This window comes from Megalobrama amblycephala, linkage group LG16 (genome assembly GCF_018812025.1).
Source record: "Megalobrama amblycephala isolate DHTTF-2021 linkage group LG16, ASM1881202v1, whole genome shotgun sequence".
NCBI lineage: Eukaryota > Metazoa > Chordata > Actinopteri > Cypriniformes > Xenocyprididae > Megalobrama > Megalobrama amblycephala.
This window is the reverse complement of record NC_063059.1, coordinates 36,522,165-36,543,689: the sequence shown is the minus strand read 5'-3', so window position 1 is coordinate 36,543,689 and position 21,525 is coordinate 36,522,165. Positions and strand designations below refer to the sequence as shown.

The window sequence follows — 21,525 nt, the reverse complement described above, 5'->3', positions numbered from 1 at the left end:
TCATTTTCAGTAATTAAAATAAAGCTGGAATAAAATAAAATAAATTGTAAATTTAGATGAAAAGTTACATTTAGGTTAAGTTAAACTTAAGCCAGTACTACCTGTGGGCATATGTAACCACTCCGGTTCTACTCACACCACTTTGAGAAGGATTCGAACCGGCATGGGTGATGGGCACGTTAACAAGGACGCTAAAGACCTCAGCCTCTAGCATCTAGTGCTCCTCTTGAGGCAAGGTGAGTGAGGTTTACTCATACAGCTCATACTAGCTGGCCTCCATTACAGTCACCCCCCTAAACCTCACTCCCATCCAGGTCTTGGCACCAATGTAACCCCTCTGGTTCTACTTGCACCACTTCGAGAGGGATTCAAACTGGCGTTTCCGGCATGGGAGGCAGGCGCGGTAACAAGGACGCTAAAGACTGCAGCCTCTAGCGTCAGTCACTAATGCACCTCTTAAAGGATTAGTCCACTTTTAAATAAACTTTTCCTTATAATTTACTCACCCGCATGTCATTCAAGATGTCCATGTCTTTCTTTCTTCAGTCGAAAAGAAATGAAAGTTTTTGATGAAAACATTCCAGGATTTTTTTTCCATATAGTGGACTTCAATGGGCACCAAACAGTTGAAGGTCAAAATTAGTTTCACCGCAGCTTCAAATTGTTCTACACAATCCCAGATGAGAAATAAGGGTCTTATCTAGAGAAACAATCACTAATTTTCTAAAAAAAAAATAAAAAATAAAATTTTATACATTTTAACCAGAAATGCTCATCTTGAACTAGCTCTTCCCTATTAGAATTCCGGCAGTGTAAACACTGCTAAGTGTATTACTGCCCTCCACAGGTCAAAGTTTGAACTAATTTTTATATGCAATATGCTAGTATATAACAATTAGTTCAAACTTTGACCTGTGGAGGGCAGTAATACACTTAGCAGTGTCTACACTGCTGGAATTCTAATAGGGAAGAAGAAGAGAGCTAGTTCAAGATGAGCATTACTGGTTAAAATGTATAAAATTTTAATTTTATTTTTTAGAAAATTAGTGATTGTTTCTCTAGATAAGACTATTATTCCTCGTCTGGGATCGTGTAGAACAATTTGAAGCTGCGGTGAAACAAATTTTGACCTTCAACTGTTTGGTGCCCATTGAAGTCCACTATATGGAAAAAAATCCTGGAATGTTTTCATCAAAAACTTTCATTTCTTTTCGACTGAAGAAAGAAAGACATGGGCATCTTGGATGACATGGGGTGAGTAAATTATCAGGAAAAGTTTATTTAAAAGTGGACTAATCCTTTAAGGACAGGGGAGTGAGGTTTACATACACAGCTAAAGTCTACACCGGCAGAACGGGCCAATGAAACCACTAAGGTCCAATGGTCAGGCTGGAGTGGCCATCCTTCAGCCAAAGAAATTACTAGTTGTAATGCTTGTCATGCCTGGACTTCAACTTCAGCAGCCGAGAGGGTGGGGTTGCTCCAGCGCAACAACTTCTCCACCAAAATCTCTTTCTTGTGCAGGTATTGTGCAGATATTCCTCACATTCCTGCTTCTTCAATTATCAAGCCTTGGGCGGATGGGGGATCGGCGAAACAACAGGTGGCAATTACCATTGGCAGTCGTAGCTTTGAACCTGCACACAGGAGGCCTGTGGACCAGACCAGTGACTGCTCTTCTTCGCATTCAGGGCAGCAGGGAAGCTCGGCAGCATCCCAAGCATTAGGTTGTAATGCAAATCAATGATGTCTTTAGCAGACTACTTGCATAAAATGCTTATAAATATCAGTAAACACTCTATATCTTCCAAGAATATGTCTTAGTAAGATGATATTTAAAGGGATAGTTCACCCAAAAATTTAAATTATGCCATGATTTACTCACCCTCAAGACATGCTAGATGAACACAATCAGAGATGTATTTAAAAATATCCTTTTAGTCCTCCAAGGTTTATAATGGTTGTGAATGGGTTTTGAAGACAAAAATAATGCATCCATCAATAAAAAAAATGTAATCCATACAGCTCCAGGGGGGTTAATAAAGGCCTTCTGAAGTGAAGCGATGGGTTTTTGTAAGAAAAATATTTATATTTAAAACTTTATAAATTCAAATATCTACCTTCTGGTGGCCAATCGTACACAGAATGCAACCATTATAAACCATTATAAACCTTGGAGGACTAAGGATATTTTTTAAATATATCTCTGATTGTGTTCGTCTGAAAGAAGATAGTCATATACACCTAGGATGGCCTGAGGGTGAGTAAATCATAGGATAATTTTTATTGTGGGGGCAAAGCAATACAATGATGATTGAGACATGAACAACTGAACGTTCCTTAAAAGCCTGATGTATCATATTTAATATTTTAACATGATTTTTCTAAAAAATATATGTATGGATAATCAAGTAAACCTACACGTTTTTTTTACAGTTATACTAAAAGGCCTTTTACTTGCTAAAAGAGGCATAAACTATCAATCAGACGTCAGAAAGAATATAGTAGATTGTGTACAACTGTTGTGTATCAAAAGTAATTTGTTTAGAACTGTTTCTTGGCATAACAAGTTTGACTAATCTTATAGCATTAAACCTAAAAAATAAGAAATAAAATAATTGACAGATTTGTGATGAATGATATGAAATTATGTACTGCTGCATCTCTAATCAAACTAGTATTCCAAAATTTCTTGGAATCTGACTGACACTTTTACAGTCCTCTACTACCGAATGACCCGCAGTGGTGGTCACTTAAGTTAGAGAAACTTTCCAGTCATTCTCTGTCCTCCATCTGATCCAAAGCCATGAAACCTGAAAGAACCAACAGAGACTTACTCTAATGTCTATTCACTTGCATCTCTTTTGTTTTCCATTTAATGAATTCTGGATTCGATTAATAAGTTTTAATAAGCGATAGGATGGGGAATAGATGCAGTTTTGGAATGGAAATGGCCAATCTGTCCTTTTTGTCTGCGTTTGATACCACTGTGCATTTTGTCTCTCAAGGAGATTTGTGAGATTTATGCCCCGTGTCACGATTCCAGGCTGATCATAAGCACTGTCAAGTTCTTAGTTAGCCAACAGGCTCTCAGAATCTCTTTTTGTATTCAAAACCAGAGTGTAGATGATTAGAAGGGAAGTTTGTTGGAACATCCATAGGGAGAAGTTGCTCTCTCCCCAAATGCTGGCCCTGCCTCATTAGGACGGGGGGAAAAGTTCTGGAGAACGAGAGGCTTAGTCTAAATCTGAGTGACAAAAGGACTGGAACCATCACAAGAGCTTTGACGTTTTCTGAAAAGCATCAGCCTTATGGAAAAAAAGAAAAAAAATCCCATTTTTTTTACCCAATGGCAACTGAAGCGCTGACGTCAAAGCCAAGGCTATTCTTACTTTAAAGAGCTCTCACAAAAATGGGCACTGTCAAGATATTTACTATAATGTAGTGCACTTTTTTGAGATGCATGTGTTATTTGCAAAAATAATTACTTGGTTGGAATTCATGGCTTTTTGAATGGCTTTCAATTTTTGGTAACCAATTTTCCTTTTGTAATATAATACATTTTACAGTATTATATAAAAAAGTGATACTATTATATGTTCAGTGTGATTTGGAATGCAATTTTAATCTAGCAATGATTCTATTTATATGTATAGAATGCAAATTGGTGTGCAGCCCCAATAAATCACGTACCCATCAGCTCCTTCGCTCCTTTTGGATGCACTATAAGAAGCACCCAGTAAATTATGCATATGGTGTCACTAACCAAAATGGTAATGTGTTTCATCTCAAAGTTGTCAGGTTTGAAATGAAAAATGAAAGCTTTTCCAGTGAATCTGCTAGAGATGTCTGTCATATCAAACCATGAAGTGCTCAGATGTGACAATGACCAATTAGCACTTGGCTTTTCTTGTGATAGAAACTGTGAATTCAAAACAATCTGTGTCAGTTCTCAACATTTTCTGTACATCTGATTGAGATTCAATGCAATAAATAATGCAATTACAAAAAACAGCGATGTTCACCAAGCAGAAATGAAAAACTAACTTTCAAACTCCCCTTGAAACTATTACCAATGACTGACTCAAGGTAACAATCAAAGTTCGCAGGCAATGCAAAATATACCACAATTCTTCTCAGAGGCTTAACAATTCAAAACTTTTTAGAGATGTCTCAGGGATGAATAATCTGCAGATTATTTCTCTTTTAGTGTTCCATTACTATTCGAAAAAGACTATAATGAGCTTTTACTGGGATAATATTGGGTCCTGTGAGAATAATATTAATTGTTGTGTGCGTCATTTCTGCAACACTAGTTGCACCATACACTATATAGATTATTTCCAATCAGGTTTCTAAAATGCTTCCCACTAATATTTTTTTTTGACAATCGAAGTTGGACTTGGGCCAACTTTTCACATTTTTCACATTTTTTTAAAGTTGGACTTAAGAGGTCAATAGGTTGTTTGCACATGACGTTACAGCAGCAGCGCGAATGAGTCTGGAGGGCAGGGAGTGATTTTTCTATATAGGAATCCTATCAAAATTCAAAATTCATATGTTTTGCGTCGTTTATGGTTGCTCACATTGATAAAATTGAGAACCCAGAAGGTGTTTTATCATTTACATAACTTTTACCGTTTTTTATAACTTATATCGTTTTTTACCTTATAAAGTTGTCGCCTTTCATAGCGTTTTGCGTCTGCTGATACTTAAATGAATATGGATACCTGCTTACCTTATTTGTTTTTGACTTGGTTAAATATCCACATTCTTCATGGTATCGTTTGCAGGGAAGAGAAGCTATTTTATCCCATTGAATGATAATTTGGTGTTTTCGCCTAAGTTTTGTAGTATTCCGTTCACAATCCCACATAGCAAACAGACTTGGCCCAAATGTGGCCTCATAATGGCACTGCTGGCATGTTGCCGGCACTGGCATGCATCATGTCAGCCAACCGTGGGCCATGTGTGGCAATGATGGCACTGCATGCATGACAGCAGACAACATTTGGGCCGATTGTGGATGTGAGGTGTGTGGCCCAGATCAGTGTAACGATTATGGGCCATACTCTGTGTACTGCATGCGTGACGGCAGACAACATTTGGGCCGATTGTGGATGTGAGGTGTGTGGCCCAGATCAGTGTAGCGATTATGTGCCATACTCTGTGTACTGGACAATTGTAAGTATTTAGGCCTGCTATATTCAAGGCAAGATTTACCCCCCCCCCCTCCCCCCTCTCTCCTCTCTCCTCTCTCTGAAACAGATGTAATGATTTTAATAATTAATAATATTAATTGACTTATATATATGAGTCATTTGAAAAAAAATGTCCAGATTTAAAAATGATACAAACAAAATATAACAAAATATGATAACAAAAAATATATATTTTCCTAACAAGATAGTTATATATATATATATATATATATATACACACACACACACACACACACACACACACACACACACACACACATATATATATATTTCCCCTACATAACAGTTTAATTAAAAAAATATGTGTAATGTTATAGTTACAACTGGGCGGTCAACTATTGTTTATTTTGGCGCGATCTCCACGGTAACACCAGCTTTTCTGGTTGGTGGATGAGGTTCACGTGATGCGTCGGTTGAAATTTCTCCCACTGAAGGGTGAAGACGTCTGTCGGACAACCGCTGTTCTAGGTAAGTGAAGTTATGTTGTGTACGACCTAACATTAGATGTTATGTTATGTTAGATGTTTTGAATCAATATTTGGCCTTTTGGAAAGAATTGAACTTAAAAATTTTTACAAAAAAGCCGCCAAATGCGGTTAAAACTCGCAGATTATTTTGGTTATTATGATTAATGAATTCCATCACTCGTAACAGCTGTCTTTAAAAATAGAATAACAACCCATTTTTGGCGCTTTTTGAAATACATGAAACTCGGATGCCACTTAGTTCTTTATTGAAGTGAATTTTGCCTATAAGGTAGCTGATTCACTGCCCCTTGAACTTGAGAACCCAGATATGAGGATTGACGCGACCGGGGTGAGATAGACCGGCCTGCGGGATGTCCGAGGCGCGGTGCTTCCTGTCCAGTGTGCGGAACAATGTAGCCCACTGTTGTTAAAAAATCACAGCAAAATCAGCAACAGTAATTGACTTTTTTAACTGAAAGTGATTCAAAGGTTGTACAATCAGATTTAATTATATCTAAATCTAATCTCTGACTTTGATAATCAGGATAGGTCTATGTCTGATATTTTTGTTTTAGCTAGTAGACATTCTTAAAACAATAAGAAAGCAATTTGTTATTTCGTAAGCATTTTGCATCAGTCATGTAGAATCAAATCTGGAATAATCATTGTGTCACATAAACAAAGACATGTTTTTGGTATTTGTAGGAGGTCATTGTTAGTTTACATTAACCTATGCACTAAGTAACTGTTTAAGACAGACCAGTAACGTTACATTTTGAAATTAAATGCACTTTTTTTGAGGTGAAAATAAGATATTATGCTTTGAATGCGTTACATTATCAGTACTTCAACAGTGCATTGGTTACTCTGTTTACACCACAGTTTCCATATCTCAGGGTTTTTGTTTGCTAAAATGGTCTTATTTGTCATAATACTGTTGTCAAACTCTGACAAGCCAGTTAGTCATTCAATAGTGCCATATTATTGGCAATCATTTCCTGTAAAAAACACCAAAGCAACCTTATTTTTCATTTGTTACCTACATTTATTTACAGTAGATGGATGAATGTTTGTATATGTATTTATTAATTTTGTATTATTATTTTGTCTTTTAGCTGCTGTGAGGAAAAAATTGTCTGACACCACCCCAGACAGCAACATAGTGTGGCCCAGAATCGGCCCACATCTGGTACATGTGGTTTACACGCGGACCAGATGTGGGCCGGATCTGGCCCGACACTATGTTGCTGTCAGGGACAAGACTAATAGTCTGCTGGAATAAGGAGAGAGCACTTGTGGAGAAATGAGGGGCTGCAGAGCTGTACTTCACTTCCTGAGGACAGTCCTAAATAGGATCACGTTCTCCCTCACACATACAAACATTCTGATGTGTAAATTTGTTTTAAGTATTTTTTTTTTTTAATTTGCTCTTTTTTTTTTGTTTTTTTGAGAGTAAAATTACATTATAATATCTTTACATTTCAGTGCTAGATTCATTCATATATTCATGAGGTGGTAATAAGATATGCTTTGATTGTACTAAATAAAATAGCCTTCACACAGTTACACAATTCTGAATGTGGTTATTATTATTATTATTATTATTGGCTTGTGCAATATTGTTAAATAAACTAATTTTGAGAATTGAATTTTCTTGTGACTCATTTGTTCACATGGTTTGGGTAAGATTAGGCTGGGTTATGGCTCATTTTTGGGGTTTCTGGTTAAAGGGTGGTGGCGATATGGTTAACATATGGCTGAGAATTGGTACCAATAATAAAACCTGTATTGGCCCACTTCAGGGCCAGTTAAGGGTGATTAACTGGCTGAGATTCGGGCCGGTTATGGCCCATGTGTGACCCCTGTCTTTAATCCAGTTCTGGGCCACTTCAGGGCCGTCATTCTTTGCGGTACTTGGGCCGAGGGAAACGTGATCGTGTGGCCCGGAGCTGGGCCAGAAAACATTTGCTATGTGGGATGTTGATCTGGTTACCATGAGAACAGTGTCACACGCTGCTGCTTCAGCCATCACATGGTAGAAAATGTCCAAATAAATGTTTAACAAGCTGACAGAAGTCGATTCAACAACAAAGACAACACTTTCAAAAACACTCAGCAATCTGATTATTTTATTGAGTGATAGGGAGTGGGTTAAATCAGTGACATTATTAGATTAGATATACGGCGTCTTCCCGTCACCTCATCAACCTGCAACAATTGTATTACACCGTCCAGTTTTTTCTTTGAACGATGATGTGCTGTTGCAATTCTCGATTCAGCATAATGACCGACAATGGCGACATTTTTCACAATCACGACAGAAAATCAAAATACTGCCCTAACTTTAGTAGTAGAAAGGCAGCGCGATATAAACAAACCCAGACTAGAACTGAACACGGTGTGACGGCAGCTTTACATCCTCTATATCTACCTCCTCGATGGCAGGAAAGTCTTCCAATACAGTGGAAAAGTCGCTCCTCTTCATAACAAAGATCACGTCCAATATATGTTGTGATTTTCTGTTTATACTTTTCTAAACCAGCACAGAAAGGACTTTTCTCCATCTCTTCCATTCTAATTTTCACTGCTTGCCCTCCACTGGTATTTCGCGCGTCACCACAACCACGTGATTGCAAACAACCTATTGGTACATTCAGGTCCTCCTAGGAAGTTGGTATTTACAACTTGAAGCAAGTTTGGTCAGAGCAAGATGGCATTATACCATTCAAAAAAAAAAAAAAAAAAAAAACTTCAATGATGAATAAAAAATATTAATATTTTTTTTGTATTTATTCAATTCATAAAGGTGCTGTAAAGTTTTATTGTAAATTTTAAAAAAAATTGCATTAATTTCAACAATTTTATCAACAAAACAAACAGCAAAACATGCTGCAGGGCCAAAACCCAGAAACAAACTGCATTTTAGCACACTTCCAATTCCATCATTCTTGTTGTGTTTATAATCACACTCTTAAAAAAACTATAATAATGATGTTGCAGTCATGCGAATGTGATGTAGTTTATTTATATTATACATTTAGCTTTTTACTTTTGGCAATTGTATTTAGGCTTCAAAATTCATAAAAGTGGTGCTGAATTGTGAAGATTATCATGGTAAACAAAACAAAAAAATAACAAACATTTGTTGGTCACTGAGCTTATTTTCTACAATAATCCAAAAGCAAATAGAAAAAAATACTATTGGGTTTTTGTTGAGGGAACCAGGGTGATGCTAACTGCCTGGTTGGCCTACAAAAATAGGTCATCATTACATTGCATCCCCCATGTTTTCTCACTGGCACAGCCCCAGCTTGGAAACTCAGGGCTTAAAGGGGTGATTGATTATGATTTCACTTTTTTAACTTTAGTTAGTGTGTAATGTTGCTGTTAGAGCATGAACAACATCTGCAAAGTCATGATGCTCAAAGTTCAATGCAAAGCGAGATATTTTCTTGTAAAGAATTCTCTGTTTAAGGACTACAACAAACAGATGGTAGGGACTACAACGAGCTTCTTCCCAGATTGGTGACATCACTAACCCTAGAATGTACATAAACCCCGCCCCCGAGAACACACAACAAAGGGGGTGAAGACATGTTGGGATGCTTTAGAGAAGAGGAAGAGTTGTTGTAGTAGAGTGTTGTTGACATGCCGTCATTTTACTCCGGACTGCTTCATAAACGAGGGTCAATTCAACACTGGATTTGCACAAAAGATGAACATGACGACACATGCTAGTCGATGAGTTGAATCAACTCCACAGCAACTACATAAATTTATCCACTAATCATTCAGAAACGTCCAGTTTCATTCTATAAGTTGTAACTTCTTCTTGAGTCTCTCCATCAGTGTCGACTCCGGTTTGAACAATGTAAGGCTGAACACCGTTACTGACAATCCTCATTTTGGCTGCGTGAGATTCTCCAGCTTTGTTGTTGTTGAGCAACCATTAAAGCTCCGCCCTCTTCTGGAAAAGACGCTGGGAGCAGCAGCTCATTTGCATTTAAAGGGACACACACAAAAACGGCGTGTTTTTGCTCAAACCCAAATGGGGCAAATTTGACAAGCTATAATAAATGATCTGTGGGGTATTTTGAGCTGAAAATTCACAGACACATTCTGGGGACACCAGAGACTTATATTACATCTTGTAAATGGGGCATAATAGGTCCCGTTTAAAGAAAATCCCAAGTTTCCCCACTTTGCAGTGCCATTCATGTGTGTTCAACTTGTAAATACAATCTTTTCTAGATGACTTGAACACATCAAATGTTTGGTTGGTTAGCATGGGTCAGTTAAATATGTGAGGGCAAAAAAAAACATGATCTCAATTATTGGCCATTTATTCTTTAATTTTCTTTTTTTTTTTCTCTTTTTCTTTAACATTGTTATAAATATGTTGTTATATTGTGGTAAAAGTGTGAAATGTACAGTTGTGAAGCAGCTGAGCAACTGCTTTTTAGATAAATGGGACTGTAAACAGATAGCTAGCATACAGTTAATAGTACAACTCTTGACCAACTTAAAATACACTCTGAATAGGATTTTTAGCTACCAACAACTTGCTTTTGGTGTTACTGGACAGAGTTTAAATAGGAATACTGCTTGAGAATGCAAAAGGGAATACTATATATCGAAGATGCTAAAATAATACCAAGTAATGGCCTGACCTTTTTCTCTTAAGCAGATCTCAGGCACGAGCTTGTTATTTTCTCTTTGATGGCTTGTTAATTATGTTCATTTGGGTAATGAAGAGTCTTCAAATAGATCAGTGTAAATGCAGTAATGTCTACCAATTCATGCGCTCTTCTCTGCACTGTTTGTTTAGCCTAAAAGCTTTAATTAGCCTATTTTTACAAGACCTCACACACTTACATTGAACAGAAGGGGAAAATAAAGCCCTCATGCTTTCATTTTATGTGACAGAAATAGCCAGTGTTGCTTCATTCCTTTCTGGCAGGTGCTCTAATAAGAAATATCCTATCGATAGACCAACACTGAAGAGAAATCCTTTGATAGGGTTATCTAACATGTCCGTCTAAGTACCTTATTTTGTCCCCTAATGCAACATTTTAATGCTGCTTAATGTAAAACACTTTGCATTTAAATTCAGGCTCATCTGTCTGTCTGTAGGCAGAATTTATTATCAATAAGGTGATGAATAAATTTGATCTTCCAAGGTCACTGTCTCAGTACATTTAAGCCACGTTAAGCCTTTACTTTCCTATTTTCTATAGATAAAGCTTAACAATTTGTGTGGGCTCATCAGTTTGTCTGTACAGGACAGGCTATTCATTATAAATAATTTACAAAAAGCCACAGTCTCAGTACATTAAGCAAGGTTAAGCTTCTTTGTATTTATGTAGGCTTCTGGGGGGATAATTATAACACACACACACACACACACACACACACACACACACACACACACACACACACACACATATATATATATATATATATATATATATATATATATATATATATATATATATATATATATATATATATATATATACATACATATTTTTTTTCTTTGCCTATGGATTATACTGTTAGAAGTGGAGTTATTGGAACAAAATAACCATCTTGGTCCATGTTGTGACAAAAATCTATTAATGTATTCAAAAATGTAATTTATATACAATTACTTAAAATACTTAATTTTTAAAATTACTTTTTGGATCTCCTCTTCCCTATCAACAACATTCTGTACATTGCCAATGGTAAAAAAGCATATGTTTAGCATGCTAAACGTGTGTGTGTGTGTGTGTGTATGGGTCATTGGCGAATAAGGTTTTTAAAAGTGTAAAAACCCCCTAATATAGATATCATTAATTTTGAAGTTTTATTAAGTGTTAACAATGAGATTATGTGGTTTTTGTAATCAATTAACACTGCTTTTGTCATGTTTTACAAGATGGACAAAATTTGTCACCAAAAAAATTATTTGGTTTAACCAAAATTTCGGTTTTACCAAATGACACTTTTGGTTACACCAAATGACGATATTTTCAAACAATGCTAATAGGCTGATATCTAGCTAGCCAGCAAAAGGACAATCAAACATTTTATATTTATTACAAGTTTTTAAAATATTACAACATTTTCCATGTTTTATAGCAGTTGTACCGAATGAACTGAAGTTTCGGGACATGCGTATGAGCAAGCGAAAACAAGAATTTTTAAAATAGTTAAGGGAGAGTTAGTTACTTTGCTTCACGACCATGTGGTCCTGTGCAGGTGTCTGAATGATGTCACATCCTGTCACATGATATTGGCCGCATGACTTGATGCAAAATGTTCCCTTTTTATTGGACATTCTTTCGCATAACACAGCAATAACTTCTACACATAATTTTAATACCATTTTGCACTATGTTGATATATGATGTTATAAAATCATGCCAGAATAAAAAATATATATACATTTAGTACATTTTAAGATATTTTAATCACAAATGAAGTGGCTGTATTGGCCTTTGGATGGTTAAACCGAATGACCTTTTGACACTTCAAAATCTTGAAAATACCTTTATATGTAGCAAAATATAATTAAAACCTTTTGGATTCAATAAAAGTGATCTATTTGGTCTACCTTACATACTTTGGATGTCATATCTTTGTTTTTTATTATTATTAAGGCCTTTGGACAAAGAAAAAAATGATCTGACTGATCACTTTGCACTCAGCACAGGATTAAGACACTTTAATTAATGTTGTGCAATTAATTTGCAATGTACGCCTTGATTAAGGTCAGGAAAATCCACTTTTTTTGCTAGGCAACACAACCTGAGGCAAATTCCAAATGAGCTGGGAAAGAGTTTGCTTATCAAAAATAAATAAATAAATAAAAAATCAGAAAGTTAATCAAACGAGGAGGGACTGAACATATCAATCTAGCCAATGAAAAATCTTGTGTCAATTCTGGGCTCATGCACCATCACTCATTCGCATAACAGCCAATTTAGCTGATGAATAAACAGCTCCGCTGAGTGCTTTGATGTTGGCCTATGTTGAATTTCCATAAATTTAATTTTGGAGGACATGTTCAATGATCACCTTTAGCCCCTGACAGCCTTCTGTCCCTTTGCTTTTATTACTGGCACTAACGTAAGGCCTTCGAGGGTCAAGTGGGATTTGTGGGCGTTTTGTGCCGGCACACACATAGCATTTAGGTTAATTACTTGGCACTTACTAGAGAAAGCTACAAATCACAGGGCGAGATATCTGGTATGATTTTCTTGAGAGCTTGGAGCCTCAGAGCAAGAAGGTCAATTGGTCAATAACATGACACTCATTTTTATTCAAAAGTACATTATGTAAGGCATTTCATACATACAGTACAATGAATACATCTCTTATATGATGTGTTGTTATTGTTAACTAAAACTATTAAAGTAATTTTCGGTAACTGAAATAAAACTGAAATAAAATAGAATATAAAATAAACACAATGGCCAATCAGAGGTGTTTACAAATCATCTCAACAGCGCTCACGTTATTAAAATTTCAGTACCGACTTGGTAACGCGGTCAGTACTTTTGACAACACTAGTTATATTAATACATTAACTAATGTTAACAAATGAGATCTTATGGTAAAGTGTTAACAATAAAGGAAGCTGCAAATTAATATATAAAAACTTTTGTCTATCAATTATCAGTGCAATATGGTGCGGCCAGCAAAATGTCATATAGTGCAACATGCAGAAGCTATATTAAACAAACAAACAAAAAAAGATATTATATTGAGGACCCCCTGAACAAACATATAATCTTCTGGGCGGACATATAATCCATGATGCTATTAAAAATAAACAGTCTACTTGTTTTCGACGCTGGGATCCTTCTGAAGTCTGTACAGAAATGAGCAAATGAGCTTTTAAACTGGACACTTCAAAGCGAAAGTCCTTTCACTCTTCCATTTGTCCTGTTGTCGGCAGACTCAAGCGTGTGGAGTATGTCAGAAACTGAACGCATATATGTATACAGTATCCAGTGTAGACAGCATCAGTGATTATAATGGGTTCTGTTTGCATTTGACGTGACACTCACTTCAGTGTAGGGAAACGCCAGTGGGCGGGGCCTATGGTGCGATGATGTCCCATGTGACATCACAAATCCCAGAATATCCAAACAAGCCTTTTTTTGGAGCTTGAAAATAAATGCTTTGTAATGACACTTGAGTTAAAGGTGCAATATGTAATATTTTCTGTCCTCTAGAGGTCGCTAGAGGCCTATTCAAAACAAAGGCGTAGCTTGATGACGCCAAGTTTGAGTGTGGAATCTTGGGGCATGTGGTCTTCACCTCAATGGCCGGTGGAATTGAATTGGGATAGGACTCGGCAGAAATCATTTTCATGGATGCGATTATTAACGTTACTGTAGCGAGCAGCGAAACTTTTATTATTCCACAGTTGCCGCTTCCGCTTTTTCTGTCATGAGTATGAGGTAACGTAGCTCTGTTTATCATATTAGATACATTTGAGTGTGTTGAAAATTATGTTATAACGTTACTCTGTGCTTTCGCTCGGCGGCTGCTGTGAGACACTGTTACACACTGCAGTAAGATAGATTGATTTTAGAATATCATATTAAGTGCTGGATGGCTTGTGTTGATAAATGGCATGCAATTAATTTTAAAACATATTGTATGATGGAGAAAATGCTGTATTACTGTTACTAAAAATAAAGCTGCATCTGATTGTGCTATGTTAGCTATTTGACAATTTTTCTTTTTCCTCTGAGGCATTGTAAAGCGTGGTACTCGCAAAAAATCAAGAAAATTAGATTTAGCCTAAACAATACGACTAAACATGTTGAGCTATATAACAATAATAAGATTTCTTTTTAACATGTAAATATTAAAGCATCTTTGGTGTTTCCATGGTTTCTACAAAATAAAACCGGAAACCGAGGGTAACGCGGGTATGACGCAATTGACAGGCGACTCCTCACACGTCCTGGAGCCTTGGTTAAATTTGCAGTTTTCTCATGATTTACAAATAATTGCAAACATTTGGGATATTGTAAGTACTCAACTGAACAAAAATTATAACACTGGCCTAGTGGTTTTTGGATATTTTACTGCAAAAATCGTACGTATTGTACCTTTAAGCTATGAAACTTGCAGGATGTTTTAATGGTACAAAGACCTCTCATATGTCAACAGATTAAGGCAAATTTGATTGCTCATGTCATGACTCCTTTAATATTATTTATGCGGTTACGCCACATGACATTTTCAGATATTAAATTCAAACTTTCTTAAAAAATTTCAAAACTATATCTTTTCATCATTGTGGATACTCTTAAAGGGATAGTTCACCCAAAAATGAAAATTTGATGTTTATCTGCTTACCCCCAGCGCATCCAAGATGTAGGTGTCTTTGTTTCTTCAGTAGAACACAAATGATGATTTTTAACTGCAACCGCTGCCGTCTGTCAGTGGTATAATGCAAGTCAGCGGGAACTTGGACTATAAGAGTAAATAAAACAGGACAGGCAAATCCAAATTAAACCCTGCGGCTTGTGACGACACATTGATGTCTTAAGACACGAAACGATCGGTTTGTGCCAGAAATCGAACAGTATTTATATAATTTTTTCCCTCTAATACACCACTATGTCCAACTGCATTCATCACTCGATTCGTGAGGTCTGATCGCGCTCTGACAGCAGAAGTGATGTCTAGCACTCATTGAAGTATATGCGCGAGATATCACTGCCGTTGTCAGAGCGCGATCAGACCTCATGAATCGAGTGATGAATGCAGTTGGACATAGTGGTGTATTAGAGGTAAAAAATGATATAAATACTGTTCGGTTTCTCTTCCAAACCAATCGTTTCGTGTCTAAGGACATCAATGTGTCGTCACGAGCTGCAGGGTTTAATTTGGACTTGTCTGTCGTGTTTTATTTACTCTTATAGTCCAAGTTCCTGCTGACTTGCATTATACCACTGACAGATGGCAGCGGTTGTAGTTAAAAATCATCATTTGTGTTCTACTGAAGAAACAAAGACACCTACATCTTGGATGCGCTGGGGGTAAGCAGATAAACATCAAATTTTCATTTTTGGGTGAACTATCCCTTTAAGTCATTGAGTCTTATTATACCTGGATAGCCTGATGTTGGTCCCTCTGAAAGTGTGATTTGAATCATATTTAGAAACACAGAATTTTTTGATGCCACCACATAGCAGTCATCAAGAAAAAAAGTAAAACATGATGCTTTTAAGAGTGCTGACACTGGTAAAACAGTTGAAATATTAGAGATATTTATGTTCCTTGCGAATTTTTTTTTGTCAAAACACACTTGGGACTAACAGGGCCATGCTAACCAGTCAAACATTCACCGTAGAAAATATTTTCAAAGCTGTAAATATCATTCATCACTTCAATAGTTCAACCTTGCCTTGGGCAGCAAAGAAAACAAAAGGCATTAAATAGAATAGCGCTATGTTCCATTTCTTTACATACCGTTTATAAGAAGAAAAAAAAAAATGTGTTGAAGGAAGAGAGAAAGAAGCACAATACTCAGCATGCCAGTCAACAAAATGCCCCATGAAACCTGTATAAGTATGATTCATGGTGAATATGGGAAGGGAAGTGTCCTATTTGCATATAATGAAAGTCAAATGATAAGAATTCATTAATGCAATAAACACACATTCTCTTTGGATGTCAAACATGCGGAATAACAGCAAGGAAATGCAGACCTACGCAAACATATTCCCTTGAAATATCTCCTCTCTGCTGGGCGGGAATGTGTATTTACCTTGTGGAGTTTTTTTAATCATTACTTTGAAAGAAAAATGTATGCTGTTATTTTAGAATTGTATAAATATTAAAGTTATTTTAGCTTAGTGTATTTACTATCTTTCAGCGTAGGACAAAAACGGTTTCAACTTTTTGGGTAGATTGTACTATAGCATAAGCTTTATTTATATGAGCTTTCTTCTTTGAGCTGAGCTAACATTTGTTCTCAACAGTTATGTCCACTCAAGAGTATTCAGTTATATTCTTCTTCTCTCACTGTAAGCTCCTTTTTAGTCATCTTACTACTATAAATCATTCAATTGAAAGTTTAGTGTAGCATACAATGGTCATTTGCCTTATCTTTGGTTTAGCAAGAAACTTAGCATGAAAAAGATCATATATACTCGAAAGATAAATCATTTCATTAATGTCATGTGTAGAACACTTGCAAACCTTAAGTCTTTTGTTGAGATGTATTCAATGGGGCCTCGTTGTCATCTGATTAAAATTTTGATTTCATTCATCAAATTGTCTTAATTACTGCTGACTTGAATGTCCTTGAAAAGCTACCCAGTGTAGATTACATGTATTTTCATCTAGATGATTAATGACAAGATTTATTCATTGCGAAAAGTGCCTGGCTGTCTTCAAAGACATTCAATGTGGAGCAGTAATTTGATTCAATTACTGGCAAGTGCTTCACAAAGGCAAAATCAATTCAGTGGGGCTCTCACAAATATAGCTGTACATATTTCTATTAACAAAAGTCACTTGAAAGCCATCTGTTTCGATTGGGTGGCACAACAAACAAAGTAGAAGAAAGTGCTCCTATATGTTTGTACAACCTCCTCCTCTCTAAGTTCAACAATGCAGAAGCTTGAACAAAGTTTTTGTTCGATTAGATCCAAGAAAGCCCAGTTTGATAAGTATTAACTGCAAATCAATTTCCTTTGTCCAAAGTTAAAAGACTTAACTCAACTATGGCGACAGACTAATTTATCAAAAAGTGTTTCTAGTTAGTGAGTAATTAGTAAAGAAGAACATTTCTAAACTTTTGGACACAGTTAAGGCCTGTTCACACCAAGTACAATAGCTAACGCTATAAAGTTTTAATAATCATTATCATTATAACTTTCAGAATGAGTTTTTTCCAGCTGATGAATGATAAAAACATTGACAGCCAGTCAAAATTCGAGGGAACATATCTTGAAAATATGACTTTTTCCGTGTTTAAGTGCTATAATAATCATATAAAATAGTAAAAAAGGGCCAAAAATCACTCTAAAATAATTGCATTTAATTTAAACTATAATACATTTTCATTTATTTGCAATTGACATGCAATGAAGTGTCCAAAACATTACATTCAGTTTGCACTTAAGAATATTCTTTTAAATTCTATCTTTTTAAAATGGTGTTTAAGTGTATTTTGTAGAAGTTTCCCTTGTGAGATTGAGCTGTTACGAACAACAAAATTTAAGTTTGAAATTTATCAACACTTTAAATTGTGTTCACAGAGTGCCTAACCATCTGTACCTGTTTGATTTTCTACATTTATTTATAACATGATTTTCCATTAGCCACAGGAAATCGTTACTTATTCAAGCCTTGTAATTACAAAAGTTGAAAGTCACACATTAAACTCGTTCCCATGTTTGTCCCTAAAGTGCCCCAGTGACTAAAAATAATCCCAGTCGAGAAGCTACACTAAAAATTTACCATTGATTTGGCCCATCCACATCAGCATTAGGTGTCTGAGGTGGGAGACGTGATAATGGGTTTGTCTCACCTGCTGCTATATTCATCAAACTTGTTTTGAAATCTCACTACATCTACACCCGTGTGCAACACTTTTCTCCTGCTCTTAGCAACTCTTTGGCTTCACTTTGTGCAATAGGTTGCCTGTTTTTCATGTTTAAGGAGATATACCTGACTTATACCCCCGAATAAGGTTGCACAATCATGACATAAAACTTGTTGGGCCCTATTTTAACGATCTAAGCTCATGGTTTGTAGCACATGGCACAGGTGCACTTAGGGCGTATCCGAATCCTCTTTTTCTAGCTTAACGATGGAAAAAATGGACAAAAAAGGCCTATACCTAGTCTTTTAATGAGTCATGGGTCTGTTTTGGGTCTTCAGAGTCTCATCTCCCATTCCCTTTAAAAGCCAGGTGCGCTCATACCATGGCGGATTGTCTATTTACATGGCGGAATTTGCAAGCTGAAAGACTGAACAATTCTCCAGAGAGGAATCCTTTTATTTTTAATATTTGGCATGTTTGTGTGCTGCTGTGTGTCCCTGTGTGTGTAACAAGCAGAAAAAATAACACTGTGCCATTGACTTTAGACTAGGTTTTTGTTGGTCAATGGCACAGTCGTTTTCAGTTGCCTCAAATAGCAACACGCTAACAATGCACCTTAATACACCTCATTTTCAGACCAGCATGTCCATGGGCGAACAGATGGCCGTGAGTGCATTTGCTATTTAAACAACGTGGCACTGGACGTGAAAATTATAACTGCGTCAGGCTGACACTAGCAAAAAGCACTTGCATCGCACCTGGCATCGTATTACACCGGGTGTAGGGCCCATTATGTTCTTTATAAATGTTTTTTTAATTAATAGAAGTCAAGTAAAGTATATAGCTTTTTTTTTACAATACAGATTGTTTCAAAGCAACTTTACAGTGATAAACAGGAAAATAATGATTCAATGATGCAAACAGAATACAATTCTGCTGTAAAGCAACTCCAAAAAGACAATTGTAAACAGTCATTATTCAGCTGAAGTCAGTTCAGTGCTAAAGGGATAGTTCACCCAAAAATGAAACTTCTGTCATCATTTACTCACCCTCAAGTTGTTCCAAACCTGTATGAATTTTTTTTTTTTTTTTTTTTTTTTGGATATTTGGAAGAATTTCAGTAACTAAACACATCTCACCCCCCATTGACTACATTCCAGGATCAGTTGTTCGCTGGGCCTGGTGTCAATAAAAGCTTTTATTGGATTAACAAGGAAGATTTCAGTTCTGAAACTTACAGGATATTCTTATACAATGACCTCTTATATATCAAAAGTTGATTTCTCAATTCCCCTTGACAAAGTATTTTTCATTGTTAGTTTATTATTACTAATATAGTTAAATCCTGTTAATAAAAAACTTAGTGTAAAGTGTTACAGGCTTCTTAGTAAGAAAAGTGAGTGTCAAAAAATAATAATTTTAATAAGGCGCACCATTTTAGTGCATTAGTTGCCGTAGCTGTTTATTGAATTCCCCCAATGTTTATTTCCAGATTTAAATTCGATTTTGAATGCAATATTTTCAGAGTAGCATGTCAGTGTATCTTTCAGAGCACCAGCCACTTATGCAATATAGGTTTTAACAGAATGCCAAAAAGTGTGACGCTCCTCGATCGGTTCTTATCAGCAAGAGGTGTGATAGCATCTCTCTATATTGTCACCACAACCCCATCACAAATCAGATTGCTATCATTTTACACTCCATATCTCCATCATTTACCACCGTCTGTCACAGCACTGGTTGGTGCGTTGTTATTATTACTATATATTTCTTTCTTTTTTTTTTTTTTTATCGGCCTTGAGGGAAAGACTGTCGGATCCAGACTCACGAAGGGCTCTGGAGTTTGACTGGGAATCAAATTGTCATTTCCTAAGTGACAAGGCGATGATTTGCCCAGGTGGCAAAGAGCGATTGGACGTGTCTGTTGACAAATGGACACAAGGACAGAGCTGGCAGCATGCTGCAGGAGACAAAATGCCCCCAGCCACAGGTCTGTATTTTTATCCAGCGTCGCAGCAGGAAAGGTGTCGCTCGCACATTCCAGAACAGCAGGGGTTTGAATTGGATAAGCAGCGGACAAACACTCTTAACAGCATTTTTGTGTAGGCCTAATTGGTAGCATGTAAAAATAAACCACTAACTCTTTATCTGTGCTGTCGTGGTCCGATAGCTATTAGAAATACATGAGAAATCATGTCAAAGTCTTTTATGGATTATCTGCCATAACTGACATTTCTGTTTTTACTGTATGTGGAAAACAGAGCACTTCTAATTGTAATGTACTGTATAAAAAAAATCATTGTCAGCTATACAAGCCACTAGACAAAATCTTGCGCAGTTGTTGCAGAATATTGCAACATATTTTTCCCATAACTACCTGTAGGTATGTGTATCAGGATAGCTGACAAATAAATAAATATGGACATGAACTTTTTCTTAAGATCATCAAGATTTCAGGTTTGAATTATTGTAGGCACTGTAGTTGGTCACCACTAGTTGGTGCAGTTTTTAAGAAACTTATTTTTCAGTTTACTTAAATAGAAAACTTATGTAACTAAGTAGTACATTACTTCGAAATTTACAACAAAATATCTGAGTTATTTTTCAAATAAGTACTGCGAGTTGAAAGAAATCGGGAGTGCAGATGCGTCGTGTGTGCTGTTATTGCAGTTTTAGACTAAATGTGAACATGCATTTACTCATCTCACACAAAAACTGATTCAAATTCAGAATACGACACGAACCTGCAACAATTAAACATGTTAAATAACACAAATATACTTTATGTATTTAATCTCACTTTATTAAGTACTTTCGTTGCTGCTGACCTTTGCTGATCCAATTCAGCTGTAGGAATAAGCAAAAAATGACTAGTTAAACATCACATATATATATATATATATATATATATATATATATATATATATATATATATATATATATATATATTGCTAATGTAAGCGTGTTGAGCTTTCTTCTCCTGCGTCCTATTCTTCTGCAATCCAAATGAAAGGTTTGTTTGAGTGGCGACCTCCACTGTACAGGCGTGATTTTGCATTTCCTTCAGCCTGAGGCTGTGAAAGGGCCTTTATATTTGCCAAAAAATAGAACTTTAAGGAAACCCAACAAGCAAGAACAGCCCAGGTGAGAAAAAGTAACACAATGCATTATTTTCCATAATTTTTTTTAATATATCAAATGCAAATTTATGTCCCTGTTACACAATTGTCCTGTTTTTTAAAAAACAAACAACCCCCCCCCCCCCCAAAAA

At 36.2% G+C, this 21,525-nt stretch overlaps 1 long non-coding RNA gene across 1 annotated transcript; it reads left to right on the top strand.

The window, feature by feature from the left end:
• The first annotated feature begins 5,536 nt into the window (after positions 1–5,536).
• Positions 5,537–7,333, top strand: LOC125249499. Its single transcript, XR_007180569.1, has 2 exons — positions 5,537–5,690; positions 6,805–7,333. It is a non-coding gene; the product is annotated as an uncharacterized LOC125249499 (long non-coding RNA).
• The last annotated feature ends 14,192 nt before the right edge of the window (positions 7,334–21,525 follow it).